Genomic DNA, 14282 nt, shown 5'->3' with positions numbered 1-14282 from the left:
CTGTCAAGGGCTGCTTGGCTGCAGACTGAAACTGTCCTTTTTAACCAACATATAGCAAAATATCAGTAATCCTGATGTTAGAATCCACACAGGAGTTCAAGAGGATTTTATACATATGAGTGTGTGTGCAGGTAGATGTGTGCACGTATCTAGAGGCCAGAGGGCGACCTTGGGTGTCATTGCTTCTTAGTCACACTACTGTATTTTCTGAGACCTGTGATTTACTTTTGGGTACACCTAGTCCCAAGGATGAAAGCACACAATAAAGAGAAACAATGGGCCCAGGCCCAGAATCTGAGGACTTGGCAGTTGAGGACAAGAGTTCAGTTCATTATAGAACAGCGCCCATTATTGGTTCCATGGGTATATGACTTACAGGATGAATGTTAAGATCTGGAAGGCCCCAAGAGGAGCAGATTCTGTTAAGCTAGACTGGCTTGATGCCCCTCTGCCATACACAGGAGCGTACATTGAAGGAATTAGGATGCTTCAGCATACTGGAAAAAGAGTGAGATGTCAGGACCTCCCTTTGGGAGGATGTATGGGGAGAACGGCCATATTGTAAGACTCAGGCACATGGGAACACAACTAGGAAACAGCTCAATGCTTATGTGCGACACGGTGCAAACCTGCCTCGTGCCCCTTGAGGAACGGAAATTGCTCTTATGAGTTTGTTTCTCAGAACTCAGTGTCTGGCACCTCCCGACCGCAAAGGCTGAGAAGGTGCAGGACATGTAAAAAGGCACCTGGTGGGGTTGCTGAACCTTAGAAAATAATAAGGAGTTAGGTGGCTAATGAACTTACTGCTTTTGCTTCAGAGAAAAGTTCTGGAATAAAGTCGATGACCTCTTTTGTTCTGGATATTGAAAAATGGGGCTAAAATGGGCTAACATCTATGAAGAAATTATACATCTCCAGAAATCGCTAAGCCTGATTTCAACATTACCTGAGGTTAAACTGCTATGCAGCCACAGAGTATAAAAGGTGTAGCCTTTTCTCAATAAACACAGGAGCCATGGATTCACTCTCAGATTCTGTCAGTCTCCTTCCCTCTCTGACTCCAGCACCAGGGATCCTGTCTTGACTCTCGGCATATCATCACGTGTGGCTCTATGCACTGGGGCTTGAACTGGGGTTCCCGTACTTCTGTGGTAAGAAGCACTTTACTAACTGAGCTACATCTCCAGCTTCAGGGAAGGACATTTACAAAAACTGCTTTTGCAGTGAGCAGAGGAGTCAGGGATGACAGGATGATCCCTCCCTATCCTCCTCCATTAAAGTGTGGTCAACTCTCCATGGGAGATGAGCAAACGGTCCCTTTTCTCTGCTGTTGCTCGACTGCTCTGTCTGTGGCAGGCAGAGGACTGCGGCTGCCCAGGAGTGTCCTACGTCCGTCCAGACTCTCATCTGCCTTAGCTGAGCAGTTTCAGCCTAGAGGTAAGGAGCAGAAAGGAAAATGAAAGGTTGTTGCTAGAGTGGAGAAGCTACTCTGGTTCAAGAGGAAATACAAGACTGACCCCATTCCCTGCTGGAGCTCGAGAGAGCCTTTAGTTAACTGTACCTCCACAGATTGATCCAGTAACTTGACTGATCCTCAGGACCCTTTCTTCTCCCTTAGAGGGTCTTTTCTTTTGGTTCCTAGTTTTCTTACAATTTGGGAGCGCATTCTTGTGTTTATTCTTGATATGGTTTTATTGACCATGAGTTGTCCACACCCTATCAAGTAGCCAAGTCTGGCCTTGAATTCTAAAACTCCTGTTTCCCGTGCCCAGCCCTAATCTAGAAGTATTAAGTCAATCCAGACTTATTTATATTTTAGAAAGAGCGTGCAGGGGACAATAGTGAACTTTCTGTTCTGAAAATCGTGCACGACGGGTGTTTATTGCTTGTTTTGTATTTTTGAGAAATGGTCATCCAAAGCCCAGTTTGGCCTACAACTCTATGTAATCGAGTATAGCCTTGAACTCAGACCTCTGTCTCCTGAGTGCTGAGATCACATGCCTGTACCAACACATGTGGATTTATGCAGTGCTGGGGCTTGAACCCAGAGCTTCATGCATGATAAAGGAACATTCTACCATTAGATCTACGCCCTAAGCTTGGACATAACATTTATGGTGTGCTTTAGACACAGAAGCACTATGGTATAGGACTGTGAGGATAGATATCATCTTTAGGAACTGCTTACATGAAACACAGATGGTCCTTGCTTATCTCTACACTTCATTGGAAAATGCCACAGACCGGGGGCGGGTCTTCTTGAGGTGGCCTCAAGGGCACCTGCACAGATATACACAAATCTCCCACATTAACATTATTAAAAATAAATCTTAAAAAATGTACCACATGCTGAGAGGAGCAACCAAGGTGTGCTTCTTCAGGAGAATCCTGAGGCCGGGAGTATAGTTCAGTGGTAGAGTTCTTGCCTAACCTGCATGAAGTACTGGGTTCGGTCCCCAGCTTGGCAAGGAGAAAGAGGGACAGCATGAGACCTTGTCCTTTTCCCTTTCCCTCCTTCCCTAGCTCCTTGCCTATTTCTTTCCCTGAATATGACAACTTTGTTTTGCTCACTTGTGGAATAGCTGCCTCAAGTCTGACTTTTGGGCTTGGCTTTCTCCTATGCAGAGGTAATTCCTGGTCTGTCTCCACTTCATGAATGTGGCTAAGTTAAAGTCCAAATGTTGCACTGAACATTTTCCTGAGCAGAAAGATAATGAGATCATTAGAAATAATTAAAAACAAAAAGCAAACAACAGCAACAACAGACCTAGGCAGACCTGATGGCAAATGCTTATAATTCTATAGTGCTTGGGAGGTGGAGGCAGGAGGGTCAAGAGTTCAAAGGTCAAGACCAGACTAGGTTACAAAGACCCTGTGTCAGAAAGGAAAAAAAACCAAAGGCAGCCAACCGAATTCAGCATTCCTAGGACTGCTAGAGTTTTAAAGTATGCCTTATTTTTATTTATTCAAGAAATGGGAAAAATTTTAATTAAAAAAAAAAGAAGAAATGGATGATGGTCACCTGACTATTTTGAATAAAATTGCCTAAATTGATATTGTTTCTAATTGGTCAGAATGAATACATGGCCTTCAAAAACACATCACTACTATTTTAGACAGGCAGGCAAGATTCACCAAACCCCAATAAAATCTTTTACTAGAAAGGACAAAGTCTGCATTAGACTGCAGCACATTGGTTTGCAGGTCCAAAGGAGACCTGGAGAAATGGCTATTAGCGTCAGAAACCCTTGCTGGCCTCTAGGCTCTTCTCAGTACCGGTGTTTCCTCTTACCCCGCCCCCTACCCTTAACTCCTGCAGCTCCTGGCATCCTTTCCTCCAGCTTCTCATTGCCATTTTGGCCACGCTCTCTTTGCCCTCTTGCTCCTCAGTCTTGCCCCTCTCTTCTCTTCCTCTCTCCCTGCCTTCTCTCATGGTCTGGTCCGTTCTGCTGGCCATGTTTAGACTGTTATTTTCCCCCCTACTCTAGACCCTTCCAGATGTCTCTGGCTGTGCACTCCCTCATGTTTACAATAAAACCTCAGCCACACGTGGAGCTGTGATGGCCTCACATTATATACCAATCATTCCATAAATAAAAAAAGATTTAAGCCATTCAACAGAGTAATCATGAATTTTCTTCCTTAAATCTTAGGGTAGGGAAGGTTTGGTTCCTAAAAGAGAGAACAGGTTAAGACCAATAAGACAGGGGAAAATATCTATTATTAATAGTAAACTCACAGAAATGAATCTTCCCAAGGAACACTTACAATTCAGTTATTTCACTGTAGGCAACAGTTTAGGATGGGTAGTTAAGGGAGGCAGCCTGTTTGGAGGGGAAGATTAGTGAAGCTTCATTAAAATGTGTATTTTTATTCTACGGTTGATGATAAATCCTTGGCTCAGTGGATAGCGATGCTTGCTGCTGACCCTGATAACTCCAGTTTGATCCCTAAGACTCATGTGGTAGAAGGAGAGCCTATGCCCTGTCCTCTGACTTATTATGGACCCAGTAAAATGTACTCCTCCAAAGGAAGAGAGAGAGAAAGAAAGAGAGAGGGAGAAAGGGAGGAAGGGAGAAGGAAAGGAAGAAGAAGAAAAGATGGGGCTGGAGAGAGGGCTTAGTAGTTTTAAGAGAACTGACTGATATTCCAAAGGACTAGGGTTCAATTCCCTGCACCTATGTAGTGGCTCACAACCAACTGTAACTCTTGTTCCAGAGGATCTGACACTTTTTCTGGTCTCTGCAGGCACCAGGCATGTGTGTGGTATACGTACATGCAAGCAAAACACCTGTATACATATAGTAAAGTTTTAAAAATCATAGTTGGAGGGCCCATGAGCTAGCCCATGTAGTTCTAAGGAACACTGGGTTTTCTAAAAATAAAAGTAGTGCTGGATCAGATAAGTAGGAACATTCAGCCAGCTCAGGATGCAGACAGCAGAACAAGCCCTGCTTTCTCAGGAACGGGTCTCCGGGTTAAACTGTAAGCAATTTGCAAAGGGTGTCCCCAAAGAGAAACAACCATGAGGATTGTTCCGTGAGCCAGGCTGCCGCGTGTTCCTGTAGCACTTTCTCCTTCAGAGAGTCATGCCTGATTTGCCATTGGGAAAGGGACATGCAGAGTCCACCCTTAGAGAAAAGAGATTGGGACAAACAGTCCTGGAAGGAAGGCCAGATGGTACAGTTCTGTTAGGTGGGTAGAGTGAGAGTTTGTTTTCTATTTTTCCTATGAACAACTTCACTATTATGATGGGATTTTAAAGATCCATGCTTGCCAAGCAGTGCCTTCCGGCTTTATAAAAACAAAACAATAGTCCAAAAATTAGGAGAGGTCCTGACTGAACATTCTGAGGCTTCAGTTGATAACACAGCAGAAATCTTTTTCACTCAGCCACAGGCCTGCCAGGAGGTGCTGTATTCGGCCTTTGAGTCTTCACTGCCAGAGTCTTTGCTCTATTGCTGGGGCAGGCTTTTACAGTCAAAAGGCACTTTGATTGACTCCTGTTTTTTTTTTTTTTTTTTTTTTTTTTTTGATAGCTATTGTTTTTCAATTTCTTTCCTAGGTTAAGAATTTCCTAGTTGTCTACAGATGATTTTTGCTAAAGGGTTCTGAACAGTGCCATGTTAAAATTTCCCTCGTTAGTTCAAATATTTTTTTTGAACTTCTCCTTTTTGTTGATGGAGAGAGACCTCTACAACTCTGGCCTTCTTCCTAAAGGGGTGCAGAACAGCCTATTAAAAAGCTGAAAAGCCTTTAACCCCTTAGCTTTCTCTTCTTCTATACCCCACCTGCCCAATCTATCTTTTCTTTCTTTCTTTCCTTCCTTCCTTCTTTCCTTCCTTCCTTCTTTCCTTCCTTCCTTCCTTCCTTCCTTCCTTTCCTTCTCTCTTTTTTCCCCCTCTTTCTTGTCTCTCTTTGCCTCTCTTATACTCTGGATTCTCCAGTAATAAACGCCGAGGGGTTTTTATGCAGAACTATACCTGTGACTCCAGGATCCCCCATTCTTCTGCCTGGTGCTCAGAGGACAGAGAGGACCAGAGTGTGAGTCCAGAGCACGACGTGGTTGTCCACTGTGCTCCTACACTGACTGAGCCATTAGCTTTTAAACTGACACTTTTGACCTTTGAACAGCCTGCATCTGCCTGACTCATGGGGCTGATACTGAAAGACCCAAGAGGCAGGGTACCTCAGTTCCCTCTCACCCACACCAACCCCCAGCCCAGGCAATTAGCACATAGAGCCTGTGTGGCCAGAACACAGGAAAGAGGCGTCCCTGAAGAACCAACTTAGTCTTTCATCTGACCTCCCTCCCCAAACACAGAGAACTAATTGAACTTGAAAGAAGAGTAATTGTATCTCACAAATAATTAGTGATCACATACGACTTGTTTTATACTTTTCTTTCTTTCTTTTTTCTTCATCTTCATGCTGTTTCTTAGGAAGACAGATGCCTAACCCCATTGGCAGAGAAACAGATAAGGAATAAAGTAGCTAAGTGTCTTGGCTGGCATTGGGTAGCTGCTGCCCAGGGAAGGCTTTGAAAAGTAGGTACCAACCAACCATAGGAAGCTCTCTGTAAAGTGTGCTTCTGAGATTTTGATCCAGATTCTTTTCCCCACTTATATTGTGCCATGAAAAAGCAGTACTTTGCAGCAACAGAAATGTTTGAGGGTGTAACTGGGAACAGGGTTGGATCATTAATGTCTTAGAAATTGAATTATTTCAGAAACAGTTGAGAAATCTCATTCATTCAAGAAGTGGACACGGGGCTGAGGGTGCAGCTCAGTGACAGACTTCCATCTGTAGAAAGTCTTGGGTTCAGTTCTCAGCACTAGAGGGGAAAATGTTGGAAGTGTGCAGTGAAGGGGTATAGCCTAAGCAGGGTTAGCCTAGCATTGTCCAGTGGGGTGACTGTCCTGAGGGCAGACTGTATCATCTCAGAATCCTGAGCAGCATCTATAGCTTCCAGTGCCAAAGATGTGCTCAGTAGCTGAGAAGAAGGAATGCAACCACACATCACCAGAGAAGCATCATTCCACCTTTTGTACAAAAGAGGAACTAAATCCGGGAAGCTTTATGTAACCTGTCTAATGGCAAGTTCTAATGATAGAGTTACTAAAAGAAGATCTATAGGGCTGGGGAAATGGTTCATGTGGAAAGTGCCAGCCATACAAACCTGAGGACCTCAGTTCATGTCCCCGGTACCCACATTAGAAGCCAAGTGTGGAGACTGAAGTCATAGTTCAGCAGTTAAGAGCACTCGATCTTGCAGAAAACCCAGGTTCCATTCCCAGTTTACACTGTGGCTCACTACCATCTGTAACTCCAGTTCCAAGAGATCTGGTGCCTTCTTCTAGACTTTATGGGTGCCAGGCACACACGTGATACATGTATATACATGCAGACAAAATATGCACAAAGATAAAAAATAAAATAAATAAATCTAAAAATTCATTTAAAAACAAAACAAAACAAAACACTTCAAGCTGGGAATGGTGGTACCTTTAATCCCAGCACTCAGGAGGTAAAGGCAAGTGGATCTCTATTAGTTAGAGGCCAGCCTGGTGTCAAATTCCAGGACAGCCTGGGGTACAGAGAGAGTGCTTGTCTCAAAATTAATAATTTAATTTTAAAGTTAAAAAAATCCAAGTGTGGTGACATCCATCTGTAGTCTGGGGACAAGGGTTGCAGAGACAGGTAGATGCCTAGAGCACAGTGCAGCCAGTCTAGCCATCCTGTGAGTGCCAGATTTAGAGAGAGACCCCGTCTCAAAAGCCAAAGTGAATGTCAATCAAGTAAGAAACCCAGTGTCAACTTCACTGCCACCACACTTGCATACGTATAGACCTGCATGCCTATATGAATACGTGCATACTCTACCTGCACACATCATACATTGCTGGGTCACATTATGATCCCAGCACCCAGGAGGCTGAGGCAGAAGAATGTGCTGATGGAAAACAAAAACAAAAACAGGTCCATTTGATTCTAACATACATTCTGAGAAAAAAAATGGCAGATGTCTACACCCATCATCAGGACATTAAAGAAATACAACATTTGTACAGAGTCCTGCCAATGCTTTCCTCATAAAGGGACTCTTCTTCTTCTTCTTCTTCTTCTTCTTCTTCTTCTTCTTCTTCTTCTTCTTCTTTCTTCTTCTTCTTCTTCTTCTTCTTCTTCTTCTTCTTCTTCTTCTTCTTCTTCTTCTTCTTCTTCTTCTTCTTCTTCTTCTTCTTCTTCTTCTTCTTCTTCTCCTTCTTCTCCCCCTCCTCTTCTTCTCCTTCTCCTCCTCCTCCTCTTCTTCTTCTCCTCCTCCTCCTCTTCCTCCTCCTCCTTATCTCCTCCTCCTCCTCCTCCTCCTCCTCCTCCTCCTCCTCTTCTTCTTCTTCTTCTTCTTCTTCTTCTTCTTCTTCTTCTTCTTCTTCTTCTTCTTCTATCAGTTGTGCCTATAGCTAATGGCAAATTTGAATGCAACTTGTATAGATTGATAGACTCCAAATCAAGGAAAGCTACACACCTGTTTTCTTGTTCTTGACTTACATTTCTCATAACCATCTAAATTAGATATTGTGTGGGTTTATTTTCCTTGGGTCTAACAAAATATACCACAAATACAGCAGCATGCTGGACTAATCCCACATGAAGATTTTAAAATTTAAAATCCTTAATATGGATTTCATAGCAGAGTAGATCCACTCATTATGACACAGGAGCCAGAGGCTCCCTTTCATAGAACATGGGCCAGTGAGCATAGCTGATATGCATGCTTATAGGAGGCACCATTTAAAAAAAATTTTTATTGGATATTTTCTGTATTTACATTTCAAATGTTATCTCCCCTTTCCCCAATCCCATCTTCCTCCCCCTCCCATTGCTTCCATGAAGGTGCTCCCTCTCCCAACCTCTCCCACCTCAGTGCCTTGGCATTCCCCTACACTTGGAAAATGAGCCTTCACTGGATCAAAGGCTTCTCCTCCCATTGATGCCAGAGAATGCTTTCCTCTGTTGCATATGCAGCTGGGGTCATGGGTCTCTCCAAAAGAACTCTTTGTTTGGTGTTTTAGTCCCTGGGAGCTGTGGTGGGTTTGGTTGGTTGATAATGTTGTTCTTCCCATGGGGTTGCAAACCCTTTCAGCTCCTTCAGTCCTTTCTCTAGTTCCTTTATTAGGGTCCCCGTGTTCAATCCAATGGTTAGCTGCAAGCATCCTCCTCTGTATCAGTATGGCTCTGGCAGAGCCTCTGAGGAGGCATCCATATCATGTTCCTGCCAATAAGTACTACTTGGCATCAGCCATAGTGCATGGGTTTGGTGACTGCATATGGGGTGAATCCCCAGGTGAGGCAGTCTCTGGATGATCTTTTCTCCAATCCCTGCTCCTATATTTGTCCCTTTACTTCCTCCCATGAGTGTTTTGTTCTCCCTTCTAAGAAGGACTGAGGCATCTACCTTCTGGCCATGAAGGGACTTCTATTAGCCAATCAGTATTTCATTTGCTTTTTCAACCTTACTCCCAATTCCTACCCTAATTCTTCTGTTCTCCTTCTTAGATATTGACTCCAGGGATTGCGTTTGGTGTCTCAGCATGTAAAATATACAATGTTTTGTGTTTGCAAGTGTTGTTAACTTGGGCACTGTGTCTTCTCGCCTTGCCCTTGAATGCCTTTTGCAACACCATTTTATTTTTTTATAAAGACATTTACGCTGTTGTGATAGTTAAAGATTTTGCTCTTAAAATTTTTGTGTGCACATAAGATTTTATGTGTACTGTGTGCATATGTGAGTGCAGGTTCCCACAGGGTCCAGGAGAGAATATCAGAGCTGGAGTTAAGTACTTGTGAAACTCCTGATATAGATTCTAGAAACTAACTCAGGTCTTTTGGAAGAGCAGTAAATGCTCTTAACTGCTAAGCCATCTCTCCAGACCCTAATATTTTTTTACATTTTATTATTTATTTACTGGGGTGAGAGGGGGTGGTCTGTGTATAATATTACATGTGTGGAGGTCAAAGAACAACTTGGAGGAGTTAGTTCTCATATTCTGCCTTGTGGGTTCCAGGGACTGAACTCAGGTCATCCAGGGTGGGCAGCAGGTGCCTTTAACCCAGAGCCGTCTCAGGAGACCGTGGTGGTCAATGTTAATTCTCAACTTGACAAGACTCACAATGACCATGGATGTTTACTCCTGCGTGAATCATCTATGACTGTGTTTCCAGAAAGGTTTAAGTGAACAAGAAGGCTCTGTCCTGAATGTGGGTGGAACATCATGTGGAATAGAGTTCTAGGAAAGTAAAAATGAAACCTGAACACCAACAGGAGCACCTGCCCCGTGCTCCTGCTGGTGTGCTCCCCATCCATGATGCCTTGGACCACAAACCATGAACTAAAACAGGTTCTTTCTTTCTCAAGCCTTAATAAATGTAGTGATAAAACATCATTAGGTAAAAGACTCCATATGTTGAGATAGTACTTCTCTGCTTCCTCAACACATTCATCTCCTTTTATATTATTGGGTTCAAGGCAGAAGCTGAGAAACTCACTTCAGGTGCAAAAGCGTAAAAATGAAAGCTTTATTTTCTGGGTGCTCAGAGAGGTGGCTGGTTCCGAATCGGAAGCACATCCCTGTTGGGAAGACTGTACACTTTTAAAGGATGGGAACACCAAAGTGAGGCTGGGTGGAGCTGCAGTGGTTTCCGATTGTATTTTCACATCATGGGTTAAGCAAGGGAGAACCTATTGGAGACACATCTATAATTTGGGAATGATGGGCATCCCCAGTTCCATGGCAACATCTCTGATGCTCAGGAATTTTCCAGATTCCTCATGTGTGCATCTTCATCTGGCTGTTCACACGAATATCTTAATAAGCCAATATATGTAAGCTAGTGCTTTATTGAGTTTTGTGAGATATTGTAGCATATTTCTATATACAAGGGCCAACAGCTTGTTGGCCAGAAGCCTAAACAACTTCTGCCTAAATTGAGGAAAATAATATGAAGGTCCACTTCCCAACTGGCATTCAGCATTATGCTGCAAGCTCCATTAGGTTATTAGGGGGAAAGGCCAAGAGATGGCTAATCGGTGATGAGCTGTAGAAAACAGCGTTTTTGTTTGTCCTCAGTGCGCGCGCGCGCGTGCGCGCGCACACACACACACACACACACACACACACACACACACACACGACAGGGAGAGTAAATGTAGGGCTGGTGATGGTTTGGGGGTATATGTACTTGCCACATAAGCTTCACAATGTGAGTTTTATACCCTACACCTTCATGGTGGAAGGAGAGAATCAGCTCCTGCAGGCTGTCCTATTACTTCCACATGTGGTTCACGGTACACAGATACATAAATAAAGTCAACAAAGAATAAAGACAACACGACTATTAAAAATAGCTGCTTACATATTCATGTACTAGATAGGGTTTAGTATCCAGAAAATATGTCCCTTAAAATGTGAAATGACAACTCAACTTAAAAATTAGCAGAGGGTTTGGGATGTAGCCCAGTTTTATCCCTTTACTTGGGAGGTAGAAATGAGAGGCTCAAATGTTCAAGGTCATCCTCAGCTATTCTGATGGTTTGCACATGGTTGGCCCTGGGAGTAGCACTATTTGGAGGTGTGACCTTGTTGGAGTAGGTGCATCACTGTGGGTGTGGGCTTTAAGACCCTCATCCTAGCTGCCTGGAAGTCAGTATTCCACTAGCAGCCTTCAGATAAAGATGTAGAACTCAGCTTTGCCTGCACCATGCCTGCCTAGATGCTGCCATGCTCCTGCCTTGTTGATAATAAACTGAACCTCTGAAACTGAAAGCCAGCCCCAATTAAATGTTGTCCTTTATAAGACATGCCTTGGTCACAGTGTCTGTTCACAGCAGTAAAACCCTAACTATGACAGCTATGTAGTACAAGAGGTTTTATTTTGTTTGTAATCAAAGTGTAAATTGGAGAGACAATAGTTATGTGTGCTTGCTGAACTTGCAGAGGATCCAGGTTTGGTTTCCAGTACCCACATACTAGTTCATAACCACCTGTAACTCCAATACTAGGGGATCCAATGATCATTTCTGGCCTCCAAGGACACTAGGCCCATAACCGGCTCACAGACATACATGCAGGAAAACCCACTAATATAAAATAAAAAGTAAAAATGGGCAAATGATTCAGGCAAAAATTTCTTTGAAACCAAAGAAACAGCTAACAAGTTTTAGAAAGATGTTCAGCATCATTAGAAATGGGGAAACAGAACTGGATACCAGAGTAAAATGCTATAAGAAATAACACAGAATAAGAAAACAGCGATTACCTGGGATACAGAAAAATCAGAACTCTCACACATTGCTGGGGAGATTATAAAACAGCCCAGTAGTTCTTCACATGGAATTGTTACGTGTAGCAAAAAGAATGAACAGACTTATAAAAGCTAGCAAGTTATATTATACCTATTGGATCAGAGTAGTTTGGTGTGTTTTTTGTCATGACTACTTAATTGAGTTCAAAGGGTGTAGTGACGGAGCGCATAAAGCCCGCCACAGAGTTGGGATGTGTGAGTTTAAGGCTTGGCAACAACACACCAAGGGGAAGTGAGTGAAAACAACACATCGGGGCGGTAGTATCCACCCAAGACAGAAACAGCAGGGTCAGTGGAGTGAATCATAACGGAGTTCACAGAGGCGGAGTAAGTTAGAGATCCCCGTAGTGCCAGATGATCCAGAGAGGCAGCCAGCAAAGCTCGAGATAAAAGGTTAAGCCAACTTTTTAATATTTGCCGCAGCACTATTCTTTGTTTTATGTTAAAAAAAAAAAAAAAAAAAAGATGAGGTGAAGAGACACCAGAAAAAAAAATAAAGAAAAACAAATGGAATCAATTCAGCAATATTTTGAGTTCTGATTTTCTTTCCATGATCACTTACTGCCTCCTCAGAATTACCTAACAGCTGCTCTGTGCTGCACGCTGTCTACATTTTATAGCTATTCTCAGTGTAAGGGCAAAGGCAGTGAAAGCAAGCACACCCTCTCTTATCCAGAACTTGAACTTCATATAGCATTAGTTTTTTTTTTCCTTGCCTTTCGATTCTTTACACATTATATTTCCTTTCACGTTTCTTATATATTACCTAGGACGTCCAATAAGGTTAATTAAAAACTCACTATGAACAGGAAATGGTGGCGTACACACATGATACCACCATTGTGGAAGCTGTAGTAGGAGGACTAGGAATTTGAGCCTTGCCTAGGGTGTACAACAGACGTCTGTTTTAAGAAAAAACAAGGCTTAGTAGATGGACATTAAGATGTTAGCAAGAAGACTCATCAGATGAAGGCCTGTCGCCATTCCTGACAACCTGAGTTGATTCCCAGAGACCACAGGGTGGAAGAAGAAAGATGACTCCAATATGTTGTCTTTTAGTCTCCCCATGTGCACGCTGTGCACCCCAGTACCTCCTTAGTTACTTTTCCGTTGCTAGGATAAAAGAGCAACTAAGGCAACTCGTACAAGAAAGCACGGGGAGGATTAGAATTCAGCACCATCATGGTGGGGAGCATGGCGGCAGGCAGGTGGGCGTGGCGCTAGAGCAGTAGCTGAGAGCTCCCATCTTGAGACAAAACCACCAGGCAGAGATAAAAATACTGGGAATGGTGTAGGCTTTTAAAACCTCAAAGCCCACCCCCTGGTAACACACCTCTAGCAAGGCCATACCTCCAAATCCTTCCCAAAAATATCCATCAATTAGAAACCAAGTATTCAGATACAAGGCTCTATGGGGCCACTCTTATTTAAACCATTCCACTCTCCAAATAAAGGAAAAGTGATAAAGAGGAAGCGAAAATGTTGGGATGTTCCTTTATAGAGGATATTAGGAGATCCTTGATCCATCTACTTCCTGTCCACTACAAGGGCAGCAACATTGCTTCCTCAAATGCTTCTCACCATGATCTTCTGCTTCACCATTGTTCCAAAATGACACGTTATTTCACCTTGGTTAGACACCTCTGAAAACGCGGCATAAGATAGAGATTTTCCTGTGTGAGTCACTTTGCTAAAGTATGTTGTCACAGCAATGGCTATAGTTTGAATTTGGGATGTCCTCCCAAAAACTCAGGGGTGGAAGATTTTTAAAAAGCGGATGGATCTCAAGGACTCTGTGCTAATCAATGGGTGCTAATCCCTTAATGGGTTTATAATACGAGATTATTGGAAGGTTGCAGAAAATAGGCGTGGAGGCTGGTTGGAGTAAGCATGTCAGTTTTTTATTGTCCCTGCCCTTTCCTGTTGCTCTGTTCCTCCTTTGGTCCACCCTAAGCCCCCTTCTCCTCACTACAGGCTCTGTGACTCCCCACCTCAACCCTATGTCTCATCCATGGGAACAGTGACATCTATGCTTTCTCATCCCCCTTGGGATGCCTCTTAGAAAATGTCCAGCCTCTCCACCTGGCTAGCACCCAACCTGAAGGGCCCTAAATTTGTTAGCGTTGGCAGTTGAATTTGGTCTCAATATTACTTAGATAACCAGTCCAAACAGCTATCCAGTAGCACCCCACGTTGGGACCTTTAAAACTACTATGAGTCAGGGCTGGAGAGACGGCTCAGTGGTTAAGAGCATTGACTGCTCTTCCAGAAGTCCTGAGTTCATAATCCCAGCAACCGCATGGTGGCTCACAACCATCTGTGATAGAATCTGGTGCCCTCTTCTGGTTGTATGAAGATAAATCTTAAAAAAAAAAAAAATACTACAAGTAGGTGAAATAGTAAGAGATTTCTTATGTCCAAGC

Source organism: Micromys minutus (genome assembly GCF_963924665.1).
Source record: "Micromys minutus genome assembly, chromosome: 31".
NCBI lineage: Eukaryota > Metazoa > Chordata > Mammalia > Rodentia > Muridae > Micromys > Micromys minutus.
Note: the sequence above shows the minus strand (reverse complement) of the source record.